The sequence below is a fragment of the Fukomys damarensis genome, unplaced genomic scaffold (genome assembly GCF_012274545.1).
Source record: "Fukomys damarensis isolate Sample0158 unplaced genomic scaffold, DMR_v1.0_HiC HiC_scaffold_39, whole genome shotgun sequence".
In the NCBI taxonomy this organism is placed as follows: Eukaryota; Metazoa; Chordata; class Mammalia; order Rodentia; family Bathyergidae; genus Fukomys; species Fukomys damarensis.
Genome location: NW_022900951.1, coordinates 26,403,229 through 26,410,937, shown reverse-complemented (window position 1 = coordinate 26,410,937; position 7,709 = coordinate 26,403,229).

Sequence of the window (7,709 nt, the reverse complement as noted above, 5' to 3'; positions counted from 1 at the left end):
AAAAAAAAAAAAAAAAAAAAAAAAGGCTGGGAATGTAGCTCAGTTTGAAGGCCCTGGGTTCAATCCCTACTACTGCCAAAAATGTTTAGCAATATAATTATGTACATCATACTTGATAATAAATGACACTGATTTACTGTTATTTTTAGAATGTTCTACTTCTAAAAAAGATTACTGTAAAACTATGCTGTGTTATATTGGTAGCAGCCTTATATGTCTCATGTTAATCACTTCTCTTGAATATATCAATAGGCCGTCTAAATGTGTGAGCACACTCTATAATGTTTGCACAATAAAGCAATCACCTAACATTTCGCAGAACACACATGACTATGTAAGAAACACGGGGGTGGGAGGATTGAAAATGTATTGTCTACAAAGAAACAATAAAGGTGACATCAGAATTCTCTGTATAACACTCAAACAGAACTCTTTAGTTTTGATGTGAAAAACAGAGAAAGTGACTATTAATTATGATCACCTTAGCTAAATCTGCCTATAATGAAACTTCATTCTTCACAGGACCTAAGTTTATTCCAAATGTCCACCAGGCATTTACAAAACAATTGAGAAAAACCTCAATTTCTAAAAACAGTTACACAGGCCACGCTTTCCTGACTGTGAGCTATCAAATCTAAAAATTATTAGATCAAGCCACCTGAAAACTTTTAAAAGATCCTCTAAATAATTCAAAAGGCAAAATATAACTCAGACTTAGTTCAGGCACTTTCTCAAAATGAGATTTTAGCAAAGACGTGAATCCCAAATTAAAAAGACTTAATTCCCAGAAAACATGGCAGAGTGTTATATTCTAGTGATATTTCAGAGACTGAAAACATTCGATCAGTTCTAGATGCAAATAAATTGTCCACATCTATAACAGCACAAGTTGCACACAGAAAGAATTCAGAACTCAAGGTGACATCACTTGTGGAAAATATGTTTCCAGTGCAAAATGTCTCTGTACAAACTCTATCAGAGAAATAGCCATGTGGGAAATCACACCAAAGAGAACACTGTGTTTAATACGGTAAGTGTCAAGAATCCTTACAAGATGCAGAACTCCAGGGGAAAGCTGAATCAGAAGCACTCCAAGGCCACACTGATATGTAACATGTGGTGGAAAAGTTTTTATAAGATAGCAGCTGCAGAAGGCACATAAGCATTCACAAGTTAAATTCAATCAAGCTGCCATGTATGGAAATCTGCCACTGGCCCTTCGCAACCACCATTCTGCTCTTTTTTCAGGAGCTTGCCTTTTTAGCTTATACATATGCATGAGATCATATAGTATTTGCCTTTCTGTACCTGGCTTATTTCACTTAACATAGTACTCTCCAGTGCCATCCAGTTTGTCACAAGTGACAAGACCGCATCTTTTTTATGTCTGAATAGTATTCCACTGTGCATACATACCACAGTTTCTTTATCCATTCATCTGTTGACAGAAATGTAGATTCATTCCATTCTTGGCTATTTGTGAATAATGCTGCAGCGAAACTGAGGGTGCAGATGTTCTATTGACATACTGATTTCATTTTTAAAATATATACATACCCAGTAGTGAGACTGCAGAATCACAGGGTGGATATGTTTTTAATTTTGGAGGAAATTCCTTACAGTTTTCTCTAATGACAGTACTTACATCCCTCTAACAATGTGCAAAGATTCTCTTTCCTCATGTCCTCAGCAGTGCTTGTTCTCCTTAGTGTTTTTGATAATCGGCACCCTAATAGGTATGAAGTGCTATCTCGTTAGGGTTCTTATCATTTCTCTGCTGATTAGTGTTGTTGAACACCTTTTCATACATGTGTCCCTTCATATGTCCTAATTTGAAGTCTATGGAAGTCCTTTGCCCATGTTTAGATTGCAAGATATAGAAGATGAAAATAATTCATATTAATCTTTTAGCAGATGTACAATTTGCAAAGATTTCTCCCATTCTGTAGATCGTCTCTTCACTCTGTTGTTTCCTTGGCTGTGCAGCAGCTTTTTAGTTTGATGTAATCCAGCTGGCCCTATTTACACTTTTGTGGCCCATGTCATAGAGATTTCCCACCTGTGTTTTCTGCTGGTGACTTTACAATTTCAGGTCTTATGAGAGATCCTTAATCCCTTTTAAATTACTTTATGTATATAATATGAAATAAGGGTCTAATTTCACTCTCCTGTGTGCAGATATCCAGTTTTCCCAACATTTATTAAAAGACACTGCCCTTTCCCCAATTTGTGTATTTGGCAACTTTAGTGGAAAATGAATTGACATTAAATATGTAGATTTAATTCTGGGTTCTCCATCTGCCCCACTGGTCTATGTATCTGTTTTTATGCCAGTATCATGCTGTTATATTATAGCTTTGTCATAAAAGTCAGGCAGTTTAATGCCTTCAGATTTTTGTTATTCTGGTGGGTTTTTCCCCCTTTTTCTTTTCCCCAACCTTGCTTTTTCTATTTGTGGTTTTGTATGAGCTTCAGGACTTTTTTTTTCCTATTTCTCCCATCCAAGTACTAGCCAGGTCTGACTCTTCTTAGACTTCTTAATCAGACGAGATTGGGTGCGTTCAGGGTGGTATGGCCGTAGACTTTTTTTCCTATTTCTGTGAAAATGTCATTGGAGTTTTGATAAGAATTGCATTGAATCTATAGATCACTTTGGATAGTAGGAACATCCAGCCCATGAACATGGGGTATCAGTTAAATGGCTTTTTTTTTCAGACAGGGTCTTGCTATATAGTCCATTCTGGCTTTGAACTCAAGAAATAGCCCAGGCTGACTTCAAACTCATGGCAATCCTCCTGCCTCACCCTCGCAAGTGCTGGGATTACAGGTGTGTGCCACCATGCCCAGCTCTAATTTCTTTTTGTGTGTGTGTGTGTGTGTGGTACCAGGGATCCAACTCGGGTCGTTGCGCTTGCGAGGCAGGCCACCGAAAGGCTGAGCTAAATCCCCCGCCCTATTTTGTCAATGTTTTATAGTTTCCTGAGTAGAGATCTTTCACCTCCCTGGTTAAATTAATTGTTTTTTTAACATCTATGACTGGGATGATTTCCTTTTTCAGAGTTTCTTGGTAGTGTATGGAAACAGTACTGATTCGGGGCTACTAATTTTGTACCCTGCAAATTTGTTGAATGCATTTATAATTTTAAGAGTTCTGTTTTTGGAGTCTTTAGGGTGTTCTACATATATCTTCTGGAGAAAATTCTAACTTCTTCCTTTGCAACTTGAGTACCTTTTCTTTAATTGCTCTCTAACTAGGACTTCTGATAATATATTAAATAAAAGTGTTGACTGTGGGCATCCTTGTCTTGTTACTGATCTTAGGGGAAAAGCTTTTAACTTTTTTTTTGGTACCGGGGATCAAACTCGGGTCCTTGCATTTGCAGGGACCTTGCTCAGCAGAACTACTGAGCTAAATCCCCGGCCCTAGCTTTTAATTTTTTTATTGAGTATGATATGATCATTAAATTTTTCACATATGAATTTTGTTGTTCTGTTATTTTTCTGTGGTCCCAGGAATGTAACCCAGGGCCTCATGCCTCCTAGACAAGTGCTCTACTACTGAGCTATATACCTCCAGCTGCATATATGGCTGTTATTTTGTTGAGATAATTTCCTTCTATATTTCATTTGTTGGGTTTGGTTTTTAAACACAAAAGAATGTTGAATTTTGTCACATGAGTTTTCTGTTTCTACTGAGATAATCACATGGTTGTCCTTTAGTTAATATTATTTTATTGCATTTATAGATTTGCTTATGCTAAATCATTCTTGAATCCCAGGGGTAAATCCATATTAAACATGGTATATAATTCTTTTAATTAAGTAAGTTCAGTAGTATTTTCTTGAGGATTTTCATGTCTATGTTCATCGAGGATATTGGCTTATATTTTCTTTCCTTGTGTCCTTATCTGACTTTGGTTTTAGGGTAATGGTGGCCTCATAAAGTGAGTTTAGAAGGGTCTCCTCCTCCTCTGGTTTTTTGAAAATTTGACAAGGAATGGTATTAGTTCTTCTATAAATGTTTGCTAAAACTCAGCAATAAAACTCAGATCTTGGCTTTTCTCCCCCACCCCCGGCCGGGCTTTTCTTTGATGGAAGACTTATTACTGATTTGAGCTCCTTATTTGTCTGTTTGGATTTCCTATTGTATGTATCTAAGAACGTGTTTCTTCTAGCTGATCCAATTTGTTGATGTATAATTGTTCACAGTAGTTTTTAATGATCCTTTGTATTTCTATTGTGTCAGTTGTCTCTACATCCTTGGGTTGTTGTGAACATTATTTAAGGCACCTCAGATAATGCCTAGCACATTTTAAATGCTCAAACAATGTTAAGAATTAGTATCACTATGCTCTGATTATTTTAAAACCATCATTACACATATACGAAGAAAGCTGACAGAATTAAAGAAAAATCATTCTACAATAATATTTGGAGATTTTAAGTAATGGATAATACATCTAGGCAGAAGATAATTTGTTATAGGTTTGAAATAACATTATAGATAATTATTCTATCCAACAACAGCAAAATGAAATTCCTCTAGTTCTTATGGAACATTCTCCAGGCTAGATCATGTTAGGCCATACAAACAAATCACAATAGAAAAAAAAAAGAATTAAATCATATACAGTATCTTCTCTGGTAATAATGAAATGGCATTAGCCATCGATATTAAAAAGGAAAAATAGAAAATGCACAACACATTAACAATTAGTGAGACAAAGACTAAACCACAGCCAAATTAGAAAATGCTGATAGATTAATGAAAAGGAAAATAGCATACTGACGCATATGGCTACAACAAAGGGGAGTGCAGGGGAAATTTAGAACTGTAAATGTCTTTTTTTTTAAATCAAAGATCTTAATAACCTAACTTTTTATATCTTGAAAGGCCAGAAAAAGAGCAAACTAAGCTAGCAGAAGGAAGAAACATTAATGATTAGAACAGAGATAAACAAAATAGAAAGAGAGAATCCATAAAACAAAAAGTTGATTCTTTGAACACAAAAACAAAATGGACAAATCTTTAATAACAAAGCAATAGGAAGAAAAGGGCTAAAGGTATGGGAAAAGTGGGAAGGCTAGGGGAAAGGTAATAAGGGAAAAGAAAGAAAATATGAGAAAATGAAAAAATGGAAAAAAGTGTTTTTAAATGAGGAGGGGAGGAGGGGGTGAAGGGAGGGCAGGGACAAGGGGAAAAAATGAGAACCAAGACCTGTCATGTAAAGGTACAAGATCCCAATGATGAATGTAACTGTACTGTATACCTAAAATGTACCAATAAACCCAATGAAAGAAATAAAATAACAAAGCAAAAAAGAAGATATATAAATGCCTAAAATTACAAATGAAGGTTCCAATATTACCAACTTAACAGAAATTATAAAGGTTATAATATGATGAACAACTATATATCAACAAATTATATAAGTTCAACAAAATGGGCAAATTCTAGAAACACAGATTACTTGTCTAAAGAAGAAATACAAAATCTTAACAGATTTAGAGACTGAATCAGTAATAAAATAATCAAAACTTCCCCCACATGATTGAGGATGTAGCTAAGTGGTAGAGTGCTTGCCAGGCATGTGTGAAACTCTAGGTTCAATCTCTACTACTGAAAAAAAAAAACTACACAAAAAAACAGCCCCCCTCAAACCAAAAAGCTTCTAAAAAGAAAAGACTAAGACTGTCTGGTTTCACTGGTCAATTGTGCCAAAGAAACATTTAAAAAGAAGTAAGTACCAAATCACCAGTCCTTTTCAAACTCTTCCAGAAAAGAGAAGTAGAGGAAACATTTCCTATTACAACAAAAGGCTATGTAGGGCTTGGCTAAAACTATCCGGGAAAGTAATCTAAGCTGTTCATTACAAAATCCTAGGACACAGGCAGGACAGTTCCCAAAGCCCTGTACATGGACTTCTCGCAAGAACTCAAGCAAGTTTTCGATAGGACAGCCCCAAACCTGAAGCCAGCATAGGAAATGTATATCTAAAAAGGACAGCCATCCCTAAGCTCTCACTATTGTGATCCTTCGTGGTAGCACATTTTTACCTATAGAGCATAGTTGTTTTACCTACTTTTAGTTGGCCCAAAATAGCTTTGCCGAAACTGTTCTGTCCTACCTATAATAAACGTAACACCTTACTTGCATTTATCTTGACCAGTTCTTTGCCCAGGAGAGAAAGACCTTTGAAATCACCTCTAGAAAGACTGCTAAACCCAGAAACGCTATCTTATTGCCTGAGGCCAGCTACATTATACTAAGCCAGAAAAAGCTATTGTAAGAAAATTATAAGTTAATCTCCCTTATGAATATAGATGCAAAAATCCTCAAAAAAGAATTAGCCAACCAAATCCAGCAACATTCTGAAGAGATTACGCACCATGATGAGTGGGATTTATCCGAGGTTTGTTAAGGGTGGGTGTTTCAACGTAAGAAAATCAACGCAATAAATCATATTAATAGAACACAGGGGGAAAGCTCCACAGATCAACTCAATTGATGCAAAAGAGACTTGACAAAACCCAATACTCTTCCATGGTAGAAACCTTCAGACAAATATGCATAGAAGGGAACTTCTGCAACAAGATAAAGAACATTTATTTTTAAAATCTATCACTACCATCATACTTGGTTGCAAAAGACTACCATCTTTCCCCCTGGTATTCAACACTACTATTAAATGCTGTGCTGGAAAGTTCCAGCCAAATCAATGAGAAAAACAAAAGGTAGCCATATTGGAAAAGAAGAAGTAAAATTACCTTAGATTTAGTACAAGATGGCTAAGTAGAATTCTCCAACAATGATCTTCCCACAAAGAAACCAATTTGAACCGCCACTCACACACTGACCCACCATCTCAAGAGGTAAGGAAACCAGGTGAGAGACTGTCTGCCTGACCTAAGCATAGTAATAAGAAGCACTCAAGAAAGCAGAAAGAGTTGCCCACATCAGCCCTCCTCCCACCTAGCGCAGTGGCCAAGGGACTGCTACCACCACACCCACTTCTGACAGAATGGGGAGTCAAGACTCCGTCTGCTGGCAAGTAAGGTAGAAAAGTGTACACAGGACTTGGCCTTAAAGCAGTATTGAGACCCAGCACCAGAGCCCGAAGGCCCCTCTCTCCAGGCCAGTGGTCACAGATGGCGCAACTAGACCTGCCTCTGAACAAGGCAGAGACCTGCACCCCAGTGGAATGGACTCAGGTTCCAGCCTGCATCATTGCCAGTCATGACAGCCATCACCTGAGACTGTGAATATCCCTGCAGCCTAGGTAACCAAAGTACACCTTTCACCTCTCTTCCTCCAACCTCTGGCAGCAAAGCAAGGATTAAACCCTGCACCCACCTCCACACACACTGGGGGCTGAGGTGAGAAAGTGAGTTCCAAGATTCAGGCTAGTGAAACCTAACAATGGACACATTTTACCAGTCTCTACCCGCAGACTAGTGACTCCAGTTAGAGCCTGTGGACCAGCCCCAGTGCTGCTAGCTGGAGACTTGTGGCCCCAGTCAACTGGACTTCTACCCAGCCAGCATCACTTGTGTCTTACTGCAGTGGTCCTGGGCCATGCGTGCACCTCAACAGAAGGCAGCCCATAGCAGTGTGAGCCTCAGTCTTGTCCCAACACTGCTGGTCTTGGCAGGCCATGGGGACCCAGCACTGCAGTGTTGGTGACAAAGGTACTGCCCACTCTATTCCT